This window comes from Bos javanicus, chromosome 3, assembly GCF_032452875.1.
Source record: "Bos javanicus breed banteng chromosome 3, ARS-OSU_banteng_1.0, whole genome shotgun sequence".
In the NCBI taxonomy this organism is placed as follows: Eukaryota; Metazoa; Chordata; class Mammalia; order Artiodactyla; family Bovidae; genus Bos; species Bos javanicus.
This window is the reverse complement of record NC_083870.1, coordinates 8,061,090-8,078,462: the sequence shown is the minus strand read 5'-3', so window position 1 is coordinate 8,078,462 and position 17,373 is coordinate 8,061,090. Positions and strand designations below refer to the sequence as shown.

The window sequence follows — 17,373 nt, the reverse complement described above, 5'->3', positions numbered from 1 at the left end:
TATATTTAATGCTGCTATTTCTAAAAGCATGCCTGTTTTAATCAAACTGTTTCAGGAAGGGGCTTCCCACATAGCTCAGTCCGTAGAGAATCTGCCTGCAATGCAGGCCACCCTGGTTCAATTCCCAGGTCAGGAAAATCCCCTGGAGAAGGAAATGGCAACTCACTCCAGTTTTCTTGCCTAGAGAATCCCATGGCCAGGGGAGCCTGGCAGGCTACAGTCCGTGGGGTCTCAAGAGTTGGACACATGACTCTTAGTTTCAGGAAGGGGGACCCCTTCAAGGACACAGTGGGCTCTTATCTAACACTCAGAAATGAGTTGTCTGAGGAGACACATGTGCTGACAAAGCAAGAGACTTTATTAGAAAGGGATGCCTGGGCAGAGAGCAGCAGCGTAAAGGAATCCAGGAGAACTGCTCTGCCCTGTGGCTCATAGACTTGGGTTTTATGGTGATGCCATTAGTTTCCAGGTTGTCTCTGGCCAATCTTTCTGACTGAGGGTCCTTCCTGGTGGTGCGTGCATTACTCAGCCAAGATGAATTCCAGTAAGGGAATTCTGGGAGGTTGGTAGTGAGGCAGGAGATTGATGAGCTCCAGGCTGAACAGCTGGAGTTTGTCCCCTGTAGACAGGTACTCCAAGATGAAGATAATATTAATAGCAGAAAGGGAGAGGGGAGCTGAGTCCTGTCTAAATAAGAGACCCCATATTTCTTTCTTTTTAAAAACTATATTTATTTTGGCTGTGCCAGGCCTTAGTTGCAGCACGTGGGATCTTTAGTTGTGGCATAAGAATCTTACTTGCAGCAGGTAGGATCTAGTTCCCTGACCAGAGATCGAACCCAGGCCTCTGGTGTTCACTGGGAGTGAAAGAGTTTTAGCCACTGGATCACCTGGGAAGCCCCAAGCCCACATATTTCTCATACTTGAGGTCAAGAGATCTTCCTGACGACATGTATGCAGAAAGGTTCCTCTGGCCAAAAGAAGGGGAAGTCACACATGGGGGAGGACCCTGAGATAAACCAAGTACACACTCAGAACTAGGCTAAGCAAGATGATTAACCAGAGGCAATACAGAAGAAATGCCTCATAGAAGTAATTCAACTACCATGAGGGTGCTTGCCTGTGTGAGTCAATTCACATGTACCCTTTTCCCTCCAAATAAACACTAAACTTGTTTCATTACTTTCTCTTTGTGGGAATTCATTTCTACAAAGCCAATGGGCCAGAGCCTTGTCACAGGTGACATTGGCTACTGGCCCTCGTGGTCTAATGGCTAGGATCCAGCACTCTCACTGCCAGTCCTGACTTCAATCTCTGGCCAGGGAACCAAAATCCTGCTTCAAGCCACTGCAGGTCGAGATCACCTGAGATCAGTAGGGCATATGGACTGGAGTCTCCTCTCTCTTTTTGACCTTTCCTGAATTCTTCTGGCTGTTGGTAGCTTGTTAGTTCTGTATTCCTTACCAGGACCTCCGGTTGTAAGGTAACTCATTCAAGTGGTTACTCTCGTGCCTGGCCAGGGTAGGCAGTTTCAATCAATAGTTCCCCTAACAACACTGACAAGCTTAAAGTAGCTTTTATCCAGCAAACTTTAACCTAGATTATGTGAAATTGAAAAACATATTACATATTTCTGAGAGTACACTTGATTTATATAAATGCTTAATTTTCTTTAAGCCAATTAGAGCTCCTCACCAATTAATTTTGGCAATATCATCCAACAGTGTTAAAAAATTACACATTTATAAAACATACTCATAGACATACACAGACATATGTAGAGACCCAGAGATCTTATGCTGCTGTTTAAAGATTTTAGTCACAAGACTATTATGATAATGATAGCCCAAGTCTGTGAGTCTGACGCAGTGAGGCCAAACTGAGATGTCAGAGTTTGGAGCCAAGAAAGGTTTACTGCAGGGCCAGGCAAGGAGGTGGGTGGTATGAGCTCTAAAACACCCCCTGCCCTCTGAAGTGTTTCAGCCAAGCATTTTTAAAAGTCAGGTGAGGGAGGAGGGTTCCAAGCATCTGTGATCATCTTAGGCACAGTTCTCTGACTGGCTGATGGGTAACAGGGCAGGGTCATAGAAGTTATTAATAACATCATATTGGGGGAGTGTGTAACTTCCCTCGTTCCATCTCGCCACAGCAAAAGTTTGCAGTGAAGGACCGACCAGTGTTATAGCTCCATGTTACAGCTCAGTTTTATTCGGCAAGCAAAGGAAAATACGTCCTTGAGGTGTGAGGGTGGGCCGACCCAAAAGATGCGAAGAGAAGAGAAACCCCCCACTGAAATTTGGCTCCTCTTTTTGTAAGATTTTTCTCCTCCCCCTGAGCCTGCCCTATGTAAACTGGGCTAGCAAGGAGGGCTGTTTGTTTCACCTGAGGTTCTCACTCCGGTCCTCGGACCTTCCTTTGTTCTATTTTTATGGGTTTTTCTCTTTGTCTTTTAGCCACCACCATTTTGGACCCCTTTTTCCTATTCTAACTACCTAACATTCCCCCCTCAAGAGGTGGGTGGCCCAATTCTTTGGGAATAGGGCGTCGAGGTCTCTCTGGCTACTTCCTGCTGAGCTGGGACAGCAAGGGGCATTGGGCCTCCCCCTCTTGCTTATTGCAATCTTCAGAGTCTGTATAGCGGTGTCCATCTAAGGGTGAGTGATATTTCCCATGGTCAGGTGTAGTTTTATACATCCTTGTTGAACGGGCACCCCATGTTGTAGCTTGTTGACCTGGGCAGAGATAAAATGGGTTAGACATTGATAATACATGGAGCAATCATAAGCAGCATCAAATGGTGATAACAGGGATTAGTAGGGATATTAGCCAACTCCAAATCCTCCCTCACCAGGAGAAGGATCCCCAAGGAGAGATTGTAGCCACCCCGAGAACTCTCCATTTCGTTCTTTGAGGTCCTGTAGGATCTGGAATGTTTTTCTCGAAGACTGTTAGACTTTCTTTAATTTAGCTGGAGGTATTTACTAAAAAGCCTCTTGGTGAAAGTGAAAGTGGAGAGTGAAAAAGTTGGCTTAAAGCTCAACATTCAGAAAATGAAGATCATGGCATCCGGTCCCATCATTTCATGGGAAATAGATGGGGAAACAGTGTCAGACTTTATTTTTCTGGGCTCCAAAGTCACTGCAGATGGTGACTGCAGCCGTGAAATTAAAAGGCGCTTACTCCTCGGAAGGAAAATTATGACCAACCTAGATAGCATATTCAAAAGCAGAGACATTACTTTGCCAACAAAGGTTCGTCTAGTCAAGGCTATGGTTTTTCCTGTGGTCATGTATGGATGTGAGAGTTGGACTGCGAAGAAGGCTAAGTGCCAAAGAATAGATGCTTTTGAAGTGTGGTGTTGGAGAAGACTCTTGAGAGTCCCTTGGACTGCAAGGAGTTCCAACCAGTCCATTCTGAAGGAGATCAGCCCTGGGATTTCTTTGGAAGGAATGATGCTAAAGCTGAAACTCCAGTACTTTGGCCTCATGCAAAGAGTTGACTCATTGGAAAAGATTCTGATGCTGGGAGGGATTGGGGGCAGGAGGAAAAGGGGACGACAGAGGATGAGATGGCTGGATGGCATCACCGACTCGATGGACGTGAGTTTGAGTGAACTCTGGGAGTTGGTGATGGACAGGGAGGACTGGCATGCTGCAATTCATGGGGTCGCAAAGAGTCGGATATGACTGAGCGACTGATCTGATCTGATTTACCCAGAAACAACATGTCTCATTCAAGATGGCTCAAGTCCCTCCTTGTTCGGGGTCAAGAGATCTATCTCCTGTCTGTTTTGGAGTACAACCCCTGCCAAGCTTTGTTGGCTCTTTAGAGTGTCCTGAGAAATCTTATCCCCAGAAACTTAATTTTGGGGGTGTTCATTAGAACGGCACTTATTTGTGGTTCTGAACAATTTTCTGAGATCTCCCAGGGGCTCACAGGGGTATTGAGTGTTCTCTTCTGTTTTCTTCCATGGCTTGACTCGTGAGTAGTGAATCTAGGAGTCATGTCCTGGTACCTTGACTGCTGTGGGGGTAGAAAGTATTACAGGGTAGGGGCCCTTCCATGTGGGCTGGAGTTGAGCCTTTGGGGACCCATCTTTCCAGACTTTAATTAGGACTTGACTCCTTGGAGCATATAGTGGTGGCTCTTTAGAATCTTTTGGATCCTGGTTGGCACCCCACAAGCATATGTCTTGTTGGAATTGCCTAAGGGCCATGGTATAAGACTGGAGGGTCTGAGCCTCTGGATCTAGGGAGAGGTCATTGACATAAACAAAAGTTCTCCCACATAGCATCTCTTAAGGACTAAGACCAAGCTGTTCCTTAGGGCCAATATGGGTGGAGAGCTATTGGTAAAGCCTCCTTCCATCCCAGAGAGGTCTCCCGGGTTATCTTTTTTATCACTGATTTTGAGAACTGGTTGGTTTTTTCTACTTTTATTGAAGACTGAGGCCTCCAGGCACAATGGAGATAATAAATAATGCCCAATGCTCTCGAGACCCCTTGGGTGACCTTAGAAGTAAATGATGTCCTATTGTCACTTTGTAATGATCTGGGCAGACCAAATCTCGGAATGATTGCATGGAGCAGTTTTTTTTTTTTTTTTTTTTTTACCACCTCCTCAGTCTTCTCAGTTCGGGTGGGAAAGCCTTCAATCCATCCTGTGAAGCTATCTATCATGACTAATAGGTATTTATACCCTTGAGAAGCTGGCATCTGGGTGAAGTCCATCTGCCAGTCCTCTCCTGGGTAGGCCCCACATCATTGGATAGGCTGGGCCAGCTGGGATATTCAAGCTCCTGGGGGGATGTTTAATTGGCAAGTTGGACAAGAGGAGACCACTTGCCTTATAGTCATTTGGAGACCTGTTCTTCTGAAGGAACTTTCTAGTCATCTTTGGAGGGCCTTCTCCCCTAAATGAGTGGTGGCATGTAAGGAGTTAACCAACTTCCATTGGAGGTTCCCAGGCAGAAAAAGGAGTCCCTCCTTTTGGAACCACTCCATATGATCTTCCTGAAACGCCTCACTTTTAGCTTTAAGAGTCTCACCTTCAGTATATGAAGGAGTTTCTGGCAAATTAGTCTGTGGAACTAAGGTGGCAATCCCTATTAGGTCATGGTTCTGTAATGCTGCTCTCCTAGCTGCCTGATCAGCTGCTTGGTTCCCTCGTGCCACTTCTGTGCTCCCTTTTTGGTGTCCTTTACAGTGGGAGACTGAAACCTCATCTGGCAGATGGACTGCCTCCAAGAGCCTAAGGATTTGATCACCATATTTGATTGGGGGCCCTCGGGTGGTCAAGTGGCCTCTTTTCTTTCCAAATAGCAGCATGTGTATGTAGCACCAGAAAGGCATATTTGGAGTCAGTGTAAATGGCTACTCTCTTCTTTTTCCAGCTCTAACGCTCGAGTCAGGGCCATGAGCTCAGCTAATTGAGCTGAAGTACCTAGTAGCAAAGGTTTAGCCTTTATGGTCTCAAAATTGGAGACTACTGCATATCTGGCTCTTTTTCCATTCAAGACAAAGCTGCTTCCATTAGTGTACGAGATTCCCTCAGGATTGGTCAGAGGATCTTCTGACAATCCCTCTCAGGGTTTTGTCCAGTGGTCCAAGGTTTCTAGACAGAGTGAAAGGGGAGAGAGCCCTCAGGTGTAGGCAGGAGGGTGGCTGGGTTAAGAACCTCACAAGGTGATATAGTCAGGCCTGGATTTTCCATCAGCACAACTTGATATCTGAGGATTTTTTGATCAGACATCCATAAATGGCCTCTCCCATTTAGGAGTTTTTTTACTTGGCAGCTGGTAAAAATAGTTAGTTTGCCCCCAAAAGAGAGTTTTAAAGAATCTCCTATCAGGACTGCAATAGCAGCAAGATTTCGAAGGCAGGGAGGCCAGCCTGGGGCAGTTGGGTTGGGCCTCTTGGATAAGTAAGCTACAGGCTGGGGCTCAGATCCCAACCTTTAAGTTAACACTCCCAAGGCCTTTCTTTCATGGACATAAAGTTGGAATTCTTTTTCTGAGTCTGGCAACCTCAAAGCAGGTGCTTGAGTTAAGGCTTGTTTTAGTGTAGGTTCTGCCTTCTTTTGAGGCATCCCACATCATCCCATCCCTTCAAGCTTTCATATAAGGGCTGGGCAATTAGACTATAGTGGGGTATAGATTCTACAATACCCAGTTAGCCCCAAGAAAGCTTGCAATTGTTTTTGAGTCATGGGGGAGGGCAACTGGAGAATTCCTTGTACCGGATCAGAGGACAGCCTCCTAGACCCATGTGTAACCTGGACTCCCAGGTAAGTGACCTTTGTCTCGACCATCTAGGCTTTAGCACAGGACACTTTATATCCCTTCTCTGCCAAAAAGTTTAGAACTTGAATTGCATGTTTTTGGGCATTTTTCTCATCTGGAGAGCAGATTAGTAGGTCATCTATGTATTGTAATATTTTCCTATTAGGTCCCAGGTCCAGATCTAGGAGATCCCGGCTAAGAGCCTGCCCCAAAATGTGGGGGCTATCTCTGAACCCCTGAGGTAATACTGTACAAGTTATCTGTTGGTATTTTTCTCCTGGAGCCTCCCACTTGAAGGCAAAAAGATATTGGGGTTCTTTAGCCAGTGGTATGCAAAAGAATGCATCTTTGAGATCCAGGACTGTAAACCACTTGGCACTGAGTGGGATTTCTCCCAAGATTGCATAGGGATTGGGTACTGTGGGATGGAGGGGGACTACAGCTTCATTTATGATCCAGAGATCTTGAACCATTTGCCAGGTCCCATCCTTTTTCTTTACAAGGAGGACTGGAGTGTTACACGATGAATTGGTGGGGACCAACAGCCCACGGGCAAGGGATTTATTTATTAGAGGCTGTAGTCCTTTCTGAGCTTCTCTTCTGGAAGAGAAGCTTCGATTTGGAAACCGAGTAGGATCTCAGAGGACAATGACAACTGGTGCAGCTTGGTGGGGTCGTCCTGGAGTTTTCTGGTCCCACACCTGGGGGTTAATTTTGTCCTCCCATAGTTCTGGCCCTTCCCTATTGAACAGGGTATAATGGGTTCCTCAGTAGTAACCAGAAGCAGTAGGGCTCTAGGGACTGAAAAGCTTCCCATCACAAGGGTGGTCCCCACTTTACTGAGTATATCTCTTTTACTCAGGGACCACCAGAAACTGGTGGAAAAATATTTGTCCATCCCAGCAACAAAGAGGTGCTCAGGTGGGTATTTTTGTAATTTTTTTTCCTGTAGCACCTAAAAGTAAAATTTTTTCCTGTAGCACCTCCCAGGTTTGGGAGGAGAAGGCTCTGGAGTAGGAGGTCAGGACAGAGTAGGTAGCCCCTGTGTCAACCAAGAAATCCTTGGACCTACCTGCCACATCCAGTTGCACCCTTGGCTCCAGCAACAGGTGGGCTGTCTGGAGCGGGTCACTTCAGTCCTGTTGAGCCGTGGTGAGGGAAGGCTTGGTGCTTGACCTTGAGGCTCTTGGGTCCCCAGGGCAGAGTGCTGCCCAATGTCCCAATTGATGGCATTTGTAGCCAGCTGTTTTAGGAGACTTGTCATGGTTTTGATGCTCTTTGGCCCAATGTCCCGCTTGTCTACAGATTAGGCATTTGCCTCGTGCCTTGTCCTTCAAGGACTTGGGGTTTGCCATAGGGCTTCCCTGGAGGGCGGCCAGCGTTTGGGCATGGAGTGTCTCTTTCCTTTTATCCCTTTCATGGGCCTTGGCCTCCCTCTCCTGTTCTCTGTTATAAAAGGTATTGGTGGCTGTCTGGACCATTTCATCTAAATATGCAGCAGGGTCCTGCTGCTGTAGCTGTTGTAACTTTATCCTGATGTCTGATGCACATTGGGACAGGAATTTGTCCTTTAAAATCACCTGTCCCTTGTAAGAGTCTAAGTCCAGATTGGTAAACTTTTGGAGGGCCTCTTTTAGCCTTTCGAGAAAGGCAGTGGGGTTCTTGTTGGACTGCTGACTTATTGCTGAGACCAAGGCATAGTTGATTACTTTTTGCTGGGCTGCTCTTAGTCCTGCCTTTACACAGATCAGAAAATGATCTCTTTCCCAGATGTGTTCAGGGTCATTATAATTCCAATTAGGATCTAAGGAGGGGACCGCTGTTTCCCCTATGGGGTATTTATCGCTTGACATGTGAAGCCCTATAGCATACCTTCAGGCTTCCTTTAAGACCCTAGCATGCTCAGGTCCAGATAAAGTTTGACTAAATATGACCATGATATCTTTCCATGTCAAGTCAAAGGCCAAGGTAATGTGTTGGAATGTATCTATATATTTGCCTGGGTCATCTGGATAGCTTCCCAGGTCTTGTTTGATCTGTCTTGGAGAACGGCTTATGGGTCTGGGTTGGTCCAAATTCTCCAGTTTCAACTAGGGGACATACTCGAATTGGCTTCTGTGGAGGGGGTGCTCCCAGATATGGGGGCATGTTTGGATACAAGGAAGGAACATCAGGCAACTCGGGAGCCGTGGGAGGTGAGCCTTCATGGGAGGCTTCCTTCTCTTGGTTGTCTGTACCTAACACCATTTGCCTAGTAGGCTCACTTTTAGGGCGTACAACAATCCCATACTTAAGACAGAGTTCTTTCATATCTCTTAGGTGGAAGAAAATTTGGACATAGGGGATCTCTGTCCATTTCCCTTGTCTTTTGCAGAATAAGTCTAGCTGCAGGATGGTATCGTAACTTAAACTCCCATCCTCGGGCCAGTGTTCCTTGTCCCCCAGAGGATAATGTGCCATGCAGTGGCACAAAAGAATTTTAAGTGACTTCTCCTTAGGGTTTGAGGATTGAACAGCTTCCAGCTATCAAGGATGGATCTCAAGGGCATCTGTCAGGAAGTGGATTGGTTATTTCCCCTCTGAAAGACAGTGATGACAGGGAGGAAAAGAAAAAACAAAAATAAAACAAACAAACAAAAATAGGCCTCCTTCTATTTCCATGGGTGGACTTTCTTAGGGATGAGTCTTTTTGAAGCTTATCCTACCCAGTACTGTTGTAACCTGAGAGTCAGGCATCCCTGAGGCAGGGTGCAGATCCCCAGGCAGGCTGAGGCATGACAGCCTCTTGGAGATCAAATGCCCAGGCAGGTTGAGGCAGGTCAGCCACCCGAGAATTGGGTCCCTGGGCAGGTCTAGGCAACCCCAGTTGTCACACTGGAGACCTTGAGGGTGCCCAACTCCAGTCCGGGGGTCCCAGGAGGTCAACCTGCCTCAACCTGCCTAGGAATCTGGTCCTTGAAAGGTTGTCACACCTCAGCCTGCTCGAGGGTCCACCTGTCCAGGGGTCCCAGGAGGTCAGCATGCCTAGACCTGCCCCAGGACCCAATTCTCGGGAGGCTGACCTGCCTTGACCTGCCTGGCGATTTGATCTCCAGGAGGCTGTCACGCCTCAGCCTGCCTGGGGATCTGCACTCTGACCCGGGGATGCCTGACTCTCAGGTTGCAACAGTGCTGGGTAGGATAAGCTTCAAAAAGCCTCATCCTTAAGAAAGTCCACCCATGGAAATAGGAGGCCTATTAGTTTTTCATTTTGTTTTGTTTTTTTCTTTTTTTCTAAGGGGTTGTAATCTTAACTCATTGCTGGTTTGTCCATCACAGATGGGAATAGATATTATGATGTAAAGCAATCCAATTCTGTGCCCTGAGACTGGGAACCTGGAGAAATAGTCATAAGCCTTATCCTCTTATTACTCTGAGGGAATGTAAGTCACTGATTTCTTCCCTTAGTCCTCCACAAGAGCAGTTTAGGGTGTTTCCAATGGTAAACATCTCATAGACTCACTTTAGGTAATAACGGAAGTAATGACAAAGGAACAGGTTATCTGGTCCTGTTAGGGGTGTTAGGAGTATTTTAATAATAATAAATGGGGTAGAGTAATGTTGCCTACAAAGAGGCAGGGTCCTGGTTGTAGGAGTTAGTAAGTGGCTTAAGAACAAATTGATGAAAGTGAAAGAGGAGAGTGAAAAAGTTGGCTTAAAGCTCAACATTCAGAAAACGAAGATCATGGCATCTGGTCCCATCACTTCATGGCAAATAGATGGAGAAACAGTGGAAACAGTGGCAGACTTTATTTTTGGAGGGCTCCAAAATCACTGCAGATGGTGATTGCAGCCATGAAATTAAAAGACACTTAGTCCTTGGAAGAAAAGTTATGACCAACCTAGACAGCACCAACAAAGGTCCATCTTGTCAAGGCTATGGTTTTTCCAGTAGTCATGGATGCATGTGAGAGTTGGACTATAAAGAAAGCTGAGCACCAAAGAATTTTATGCTTTTGAAATGTGTTGGAGAAGACTCTTGAGAGTCCCTTGGACTGCAAGGAGATCCAACCAGTCCATCCTAAAGGAAATCAGTCCTGGGTGTTCATTGGAAGGACTGATGCTGAAGCTGAAACTCAGTACTTTGGCCACCTGATGAGAAGAGCTGACTCATTGGAAAAGACCCTGATGCTGGGAAAGATTGAAGGCAGGAGGAGAAGGGGACGACAGAGGATGAGATGGTTGGATGACATCACCGACTCAATGGGCATGAGTTTGAGTAAATTCTGGGAGTTGGTGATGGTCAGGGAGGCCTGGCATGTTGCAGTCCATGGGATTGCAAAGAGTTGGACACGACTGAATGATTGAACTGAACTGAACTAAGAGCAAATTGATAAGAGGCAACAGACTGGATGTTCCATAAAAGTGGAATGGAGATTTGATCCAGGGGTATGTTTGTAACTTTAGGAGAAGGGTGGTAAGGGTTTGGGCCCAAATATTATCCCTGGATGCCCAATTGCCCTTGAAGGGATGCCACAAACAGATAAACCTCTAGTAGGCATTGAGTGCCTGTCACCCACTCAGTGGGTTCACTGAGAGATGCTGTTGTTGCACATGTTGCAGGAAACATGGAAGATGAAGGCTGAATATCTAGAGAGATTGGATATTATACAGCATTTCTCTCTCAAAGGCCAGCTATTTTCTGGTTGTCCCACCAGAAGATTATAGAGGCAACATTGTGGGCCCGGACAGGGCTCAAGAAAAGAGCCTGAAACAGGAGGGAAGGGGGCAGGGCACAACTTTTGAAAAAATGACATAACCCAAGGGCCTACTGTAAACCGATTAAAATCAAATGGGTCCAAGATGACAAGTCAAATTCAACTACACCTTGATCCTCAATCTGCAAGCTAAATGACACACCCAGAGGTGCCAGGACAGTTCCAAGGCACTGTCAAAAGACCGAGGAGTGGGTGGTTCCCCAGTTGTTGGAATGACCCTCCCACTCATTAGCATATGAAATCACCCAGCCCTCGAAAACTAACCACACCATATTCCATGGCTGCTTCCCTCTGTGATGGCCCACGCTCTTGGAGAGTGCTTCTCTCTGAATCCAAACAAATCTACCTATCTTACCTATCCCTGTGTCTCTCACTGAATTTTTTGCAATAAGACATCAAAAGCCTGAGCTTCATTAGGTCTTGAAGCCAGGCACTGTGGGTTTTGGCCAGGGTCAAATCCTGGGAGAGAGGAGCTGAAGGACAGGAGGAAAAAGCAGTGGGAAAAACGTGCCAAGTAATCCCCTTCATAACCTGCTGGAAAATGTAAATACCTGGCCTGTGCTCACAGTTTTCATTGGCCTAATCCTTGGCACAAAGAAGATTAAGGACAGAAGAACCCCCACCAGCTTGGGCAACAGCTACTAAGTAGACCCTGCCAGAGTCCCTCAATTGCACCCACTGCCGCTCGCCTATTCACGGGGTGTTCAAGGAAACAAGAAACAAGAGATTGTATAGGAATTAAAATTTTGTTAGCCATATGTCCTTCCATCCATAGGAGTGAGGACATCCTACCTTAACCGGAGGTCTTCTGGAATCTGAGACTGAGCCCCGTGAGCTTTCTGCTGTTTGTTTTTGCTGTCCCAGTTTTCAGCACGCTGGGCTTCTTGTCACTTCCTCTGCATTGGGTTTTCTTGTTCAGCTTCCACTTGTGGGAGCTTCACCGAGTTGGTCTTCTGCTGTGCTTGGCTTCCGCCTTGCAGGGGTTGAGCTGAGGTTGTTCCTGCCAGGTTAAATCTGAGTCATGGCACTATACATGTTGGGGGAGTGTGTAACTTCCCCGGTTCTGTCCCACCACAGCAAAAAAATTTTTTAATTTTTTAATTGAAGGATAATTGCTTTACAAAATTTTGTGGTTTTCTGTCATTCATCAACAAGAATCAGCCATAGGCATACCCATGTTCCCTCCCTCCCAAACCTCCCTCCCATCTCCCTTCCCACCCCACCCTTCAGCCTGTTGCAGAGCCCCTGTTTAAGTCCCCTGAGTCTCCATACAATCTTTCATAGTAACTGTATCAGTTTACATTCCCACCAGCAATGCAAGAGTGTTCCCTTTTCTCCACACCCTCTCCAGCATTTATTGCTTGTAGACTTTTTGACGATGGCCATTCTGACTGGTTTGAGGTGGTGTCTCATTGCAGTTTTGATTTGCATTTCTCTAACAATGAGTGATGTTGAGCATCTTTTCATGTGCTTGTTAGTCATCTGTATGTCTTTGGAGAAATATCTCTTCAGGTCCTTTTCCCACTTTTTGATTGGGTTGTTTGCTTTTTTGGTATTGAGTTGTATAAGCTGCTTGTATATTTTGGAAAGTAATTCTTTATCAGTTGTTTCCCTTGCTATTATTTTCTCCCATTCTGAAGGTTGTCTTTTTTATCTTGTTTGTAGTATCCTTTGCTGTGCAAAAGCTTCAAAGTTTAATTAGGTCCCACTTGTTTATTTTTGTTTTAAGGTGGGTCATAGAAGATCTTGCTTTGATTTATGTCATTAAGTATTCTGCCTATGTTCTCCACTAAGAGTTGAATAGTTTCTTGTCTTACATTTAGGTCTTTAATCCATTTTGAGTTTATCTTTGTGTATGGCATTAGGTAGTGATCTAATTTCATTCTTTTGCATGTAGCTGTCCAGTTTTCCGAGCACCACTTATTGAAGAGGCTGTCTTTGCCCCATTATATAATCTTGTCTCCTTTGTCAAAAATAAGGTACCCATCAGATCAGATCAGTCGCTCATAGGTGTGTGTATTTATCCCTAAGTTTGCTATCTAGTTCGATTGGTCTATATTTATGTTTTTATGTCAGTACCATACTGTCTAACATAAAAACACGAATATAGACCAATGGAACAAGATGTCTTGGAGAAGGCAATGGCACCCCACTCCAGTACTCTTGCCTGGAAAATCCATGGACGGAGGAGCCTGGTGGGCTGCAGTCCATGGGATCACAAAGAGTCGGACACGACTGAGCGACTTCACTTTCATTTTTCACTTTCATGCATTGGAGAAGGAAACGGCAACCCACTCCAGTATTCTTGCCTGGAGAATCCCAGGGACAGGGGAGCCTTGTGGGCTGCCGTCTATGGGGTCGCACAGAGTCGGACATGACTGAAGCGATTTAGCAGCAGCAACCACTAACTAGGACTTCCCTGGTGGCTCAGATGGTAAAGCATCTGTCTACAATGCGGGAGACCCTGGTTCAATCCCTGTGTTGGGAAGATCCTCTGGAGAAGGCAATGGCACCCCACTCCAGTACTCTTGCCTGGAAAATCCCATGGACGGAGGAGCCTGGTAGGCTGCAGTCCATGGGGTCACTATGAGTTGGACACGACTGAGCGACTTCACTTTCACCATACTGTCTTGATGACTGTAGCTTTGTAGTATAGTCTGAAGTCAGGAAGGTTGATTCCTCCAGCTCCATTCTTCTTTCTCAAGATTGCTTTGGCTAGTCAGGAAAACACTTTTGTGTTTCCATATAAATTGTGAAGTTTTTTGTTCTAGTTCTGAGAAAAAAGCCATTGGTAATTTGATAGGGATCACATTGAATCTGTAGATTGCATTTGGTAGTATAGTCATTTTCACAGTATTGATTCTTCCCACCAGGAACATGGAATCTCTCTCCATCTGTTTATATCATCTTTGATTTCATTCGTCAGTGTCTTATAGTTTTCTGTATACAGGTCTTTTGTTTTGAATCTTCACTACTTGCCTACTACCAGGAATGACCCAGGGTGTCCAAAAGGTCATAAATTATATTAAGATAAAAGAGGTTACACAGGGAGAGAATGAAAATCCAGCTCTTTTTTTGGGGTGGGGGGTGGGTGGGAGGGAAGACTCACAGAGGTCTTTAAGAACTTTACCCAGGCAGATCTAGAGAGTATGAAAGGAAAAGTCCTGTTGGCCCATTCCTTCATAACCCAGACAGCCCTAGACATAAGAAGAAAATTGCAAAAATTAGCAAAAGGACCAGAAAGCCCAATCTCTGATTTGGTGAAGGAGGCAAATAGGATGTTTTTGAATAGGGACCAGGAGGAGGAAGCCAAAAGGGAGCAAAAGGAAGCCCAAAAGGATAAGAGGATAGAGAGGCAGACCCAAACCTTGGCCCAACAACAGGCTAAAATCTTGGCCTTGATTCATCCTGCTACTATGCCAGAGTCATGGAGGGAGTAAGGAAGAAGAAAGGATCTTAGAAATCCACCGTGGCTGAGACGCACCCAATGTGCCTACTGCAGAGAGGATGGGTATTGGAAAGGGGAGTGTCCATATCACCCTAAGGGAAGGCGTATGGAGACCCCTACACCTGCTCCCTCTGTGTGAATCCTGGGAAACTGGGACTGGCAATGCCCAGCAGCTCAAGAAATTCCCCCGAATGGTGAAATCCAGATCACTCCTCTCGATCTTTAGGTGATTCTGCAAATAGAAGGTAAAGATGTGAACTTTCTTCCGGACATGGGGGCTGCCTTCTCTATTCTTCCTTTCTGATTAGGACCTTTAGACTCCATGAATAAAATGGTGATGGGGGTAGATGGAAAACCCCAAAGCTGAAATTTTACTAAGCCCTTCCATTGTAAGGTGGGCAATTGGCAAGGGACCCACCCTTTTTTATACATCCCTGGTTGCCCTGCTCCCCTACTGGGGGGAAGACCTTCTTTGCTGCCTCCAGACCAGAATGACTTGGGGAAAGCTAGAAACCAATAATTTCTTTTGTCTTGTGTCTGAATATTTGCAGTCAGATGTAGAAAAGGAGGAGTCCTTCCCTTTCTTAGATGAGGTCAATCCCCAGGTGTGGGATGTCTCCAGTCCCGGGCTAGCCATAAATGTTTAATCAGTGAAGATTCTTCTGAGGCCAAATGCTCCTTACCCCTGAAGAAGACAATATCCCTTAAAACTAGAAGCTCTTGAGGGTCTTAGACCACTAGTTAACAACTACCAGGATATTGGAATTCTAATCTCCTATGAGTCTCCCTGAAATACTCCAATCTTCCCTGTTAAGAAACCAGATGGATCTTATTGATTTTTCTGGGATCTAAGGGCAGTATAGTCCTGAACCTGAACACACTCCTATCCCAAGTCCCAGGAAATGCTAAATACTTCTCAGTCTTGGACCTTAAGGATGCTTTCTTTTATATTCCTCTCCATCCCAAATCCCAAAAGCTCTTTTTGCTTTTGAGTGGTGGGACCCAGGAACAAGGGAGGCTATACAACTTTGCTGGACTCAACTACCACAAGGGTTTAGGGACAGCCCTCATATTTTTAGGACTTCCTTTGGGAAAGAACTAAGGGAATTAACCTTAACAAACAGTAATATAATACAGTATGTAGGTGACTTGCTCATAGCTAGCCTAGATTTTACCAGCTCTCAAATGAATACTATTAAAACTTTAAATTTCCTCTATGAAAAGGGTTATTGAGTATCCCCCAAAAAAGTTCAGATTAGTTTGATCCAAGTAAGATACCTTGGATTTATAATCACAGAGGGGAAAAGAATGCTTGACCCCTAGAGAAAATCCCTCATGTTAAGTACCCTCTACCCCCAAATGAGAAAACAACTTAGGGTTTTTTTTAAGAATGACTGGGTTTTCAGGATCTGGATCCCAGTTATGGGAATCTGGCCTGACCCCTATATGAAAAATTAAGAGGGAAAGAGGAAGAGCCACTTGACTGGGATGAGACCTGCACGGTTGCCTTTAATGCCCTGAAAGGCTATCATTACAGCCTCAGCTTTAAGCCTCCTGGACCTGGAAAAGCCTTTCAGGCTGTATGTCTCTGAAAGGGTAGGAACTGCTCTTGGGATATTAGGGCAAATAATGGAGCCTATATTACAACCTGTAGCTTACTTCTCGAAACAACTAAATGAGGTAGCCAGAGGATGACCCACTTGCCTCAGGGCAGTAGTGGCCACCGCTCTTATGGTTAGAGAGGCATCAAGGCTGATCCTGGGCCAGCCCACCACAGTGTATATGCCTCACCAGTGCAAACAGTCTTGGAAACTAAAGGGGATACATGGAATAACAGGGGGAAGGATCACCCAATAACAAGCCCTCCAAGACACTCCAGAAATAAAATTAAGAGTCTATCAGACTTTAAATCCAGTCCACTTTAATGCCAGATCCCCATACTTCCCCTTTGGATCACCAGTGCATGCAAATCATAACGAGTTATACTTTTCTTGCCCTGACCTATCAGAGACACCTTTATCTGACCCAAAGGAAGAATGGTACACAGATGGGCAGTAGCTTTGTAGAAAAGGAGAGAGGAAAGCAGGATATGCCATAGTGAGCCTAGAAGAAATGAGGGAAAGTGCCTTCCCCTAGGCACCTTAGCCCAGAAAGCTGAACCTTTTCCCCTGACAAGAGCTTTGGAATTAGGGGAAGAAAAGAGGATTCATGTATATACAGACTCTGAGTATGCTTTCCTCATCCTGCACGCCCATGTGGCAATTTGGAAGGAAAAAGGGATGCTCAGTGCTCAAAGCTCTCCTATTAAACACAAAGAGCTCATTCTCAGGCTCCTGGAGGTGGTCAAACTTCCTGCTAAACTAGCTATCATCCACTGCAAGGGTTACCAAAAGGGACAAGAAAAGGAGGCCCAGGGAAATAGGAAAGCTGATAAGGAGGCAAAACAAGCCTCGAGGGAAGCTACTCCTGTCACTGCTACCTGCCCCCTTTGCCCCAAGGAAATCCTGACTCCAAATTATACCCCAGAGGAACATTCCCAATATGCCGAGCAGGGCTGGGAGATTGGGTCACATGGGTAGTTCCAGACTGATTAGGCCCAAATAATACTCCGACTCTCAGGTTTGGAAAATTACTAACTCCTTACATAAAAGTACCCATTTTAGGAAAGATAATCGGGAAACCTTGCTCAAGCCCATTCTCTACCACCCCCAGTTGGCTATGGTCATGTAGCAGGTCACACAGAATTGTGATACCTAAGAAATAATCCAAAAACCAGACTCTTGCCACCTCCTCTAATTAAACCTGTCCGACATTGGGGATCATACCCAGGGGAGGACTGGCAAAGTGGATTATACAGCCATGACAAAGACCCAAATGTTCTCTTGTTTG

General features: G+C 45.7%; 1 long non-coding RNA gene across 1 annotated transcript; it reads right to left on the bottom strand.

Moving 5' to 3' along the window:
- Positions 1-337: 337 nt before the first annotated feature.
- LOC133237943 (uncharacterized) lies at positions 338-9,167 on the bottom strand. The gene is made up of 2 exons (XR_009733423.1): positions 7,352-9,167; positions 338-2,731 (listed from the first exon to the last, which is right to left on the bottom strand). It is a non-coding gene; the product is annotated as an uncharacterized LOC133237943 (long non-coding RNA).
- Positions 9,168-17,373: the final 8,206 nt, after the last annotated feature.